The sequence below is a fragment of the Rutidosis leptorrhynchoides genome, chromosome 1 (genome assembly GCF_046630445.1).
Source record: "Rutidosis leptorrhynchoides isolate AG116_Rl617_1_P2 chromosome 1, CSIRO_AGI_Rlap_v1, whole genome shotgun sequence".
Classification (NCBI taxonomy): Eukaryota; Viridiplantae; Streptophyta; class Magnoliopsida; order Asterales; family Asteraceae; genus Rutidosis; species Rutidosis leptorrhynchoides.
In genome coordinates this window covers 481,812,749-481,814,412 of record NC_092333.1, presented here as the reverse complement: position 1 = coordinate 481,814,412, position 1,664 = coordinate 481,812,749, and the positions used below count along the sequence as shown (strand labels likewise).

Genomic DNA, 1,664 nt, shown 5'->3' with positions numbered 1-1,664 from the left:
GAAGATTTATATTTATTTGTTTAAACATATCCAAGAATTTGGATTGCTCGAATTCAAGTCTTTCTTTTCTCATTTTACTCGGGTAAGGAAGTGGTGGTTGGTATGGTTTAACATAAGGTTTAGCCTTAACTGTGTTATCTACATTAACCAATTCAACTACCGGTTCTGTTTCTTTCTCTTGCTCAGGTTGTGGTTCTTGTGTAGTAGGAATAGAATCATCAGAAATTACAGGTATTTCAGGTGGTTTAAGTGTAATACCACTTCTTGTGGTAATAGCTTTAGCTGTTTCATTCCGGGGGTTAGCATTTGTATCGCTAGGTAGACTTCACAGTTTTCTTTCACCTATCAACCTTGCTAGGTTGCTCACTTCTTGTTCCAGATTTTGAATAGAAGCTTGTTGATTTCTAAATGCTTGAGCATTTTGTTCATTGGTTTGTTTTTGAAATGTGAAAAACTGCGTTTGAGATTCAACTAGCTTCGACATCATATCTTCTAAATTTGGCTTTTTATCATCGGTTTGTGGTGGTTTGTTTTGAAAAATAGGTCTTTGCTGATTGTAAGTATTGTTAGATACTTGTTGATTGCTAGGACCTTGTTGGTTGTTGTATGGAATATTTTGATTATAATTCTGATTTTGATTGTAGATTGGTCTTGGCGGTTGATAATTATTCTGATAATTATTTCCAGGCCTTTGGTGTATATATGAAACATTCTCTCTTTGTTCCATTGTTTGTTCAATACTGAGACAATCTTTTGTCAAATGTGGTCCTCCACACTGCTCAAAACTAATTCGTATTGAGTGAATATCTTTAGTCATTTTTTCCATTCGTCTCTCGACAGCATCTATCTTTGCGAAAATGGAATCAAAGTCATAGCTAGAATCAGCTCTAGTCGCTTTAGATGATCTAACGATATCTTTTTCTTGGTGCCACTCATGTGAGTGGGAAGCAGTGTTATCAATAATTTTGTAAGCTTCAGTTGCGGTTTTCTTCATAATGGAACCACCAGCTGCTATATCGATGTCTTTTCTTGTAGTGATGTCGCATCCTTGGTAGAATACTTGTACTATTTGATAAGTGTCCAAACCATGTTGCGGACATCCTCTTAATAACTTTCCAAATCTTTTCCACGCCTCATATAAAGTTTCGTTTGGCTTCTGTGTGAACGTAACAATTTCTCCTTGAAGTCTCACGGCTTTAGATGCCGGAAAGAATTGTTTAAGAAAATTTTCAACTAAAACGTCCCATGTATCAATCGCCCCTTCAGGTAACGATTCTAACCAATCTTTGGCTTCTCCCTTTAAAGTCCAGGGAAATAACATGAGATAAATCTGTTCATCCTCAACTTCTCGGATTTTAAATAGAGCACAGATTCTATTAAAGGTACGAAGATGTTCATTTAGATCTTCCTTCGGCGCACCACTAAATTGGCATTGATTAGTTACCATGTGTAGGATTTGTCCTTTGATTTCATAATCTGGCGCATTAATGTTTGATTGAGTAATTGCATGACCTTGGCCAGTGCGTTTAGCTCTCATTCGGTCTTCCATACTTAGAGGTTCCAGATTCTCCATTATTGAATTTGTCGAATCTGAATCACTAAAGGATTCTGATTTAATGGTTTCTTCCTCGACAATCTCTGGATGAGTGATTTGTGGTTTAGGA

The 1,664-nt window shown here is 36.5% G+C and overlaps 1 non-coding gene across 1 annotated transcript; it reads left to right on the top strand.

The window, feature by feature from the left end:
- The first annotated feature begins 1,082 nt into the window (after positions 1-1,082).
- On the top strand, positions 1,083-1,189 carry LOC139887095 (small nucleolar RNA R71). Its single transcript, XR_011772941.1, has one exon. It is a non-coding gene; the product is annotated as a small nucleolar RNA R71 (small nucleolar RNA).
- The last annotated feature ends 475 nt before the right edge of the window (positions 1,190-1,664 follow it).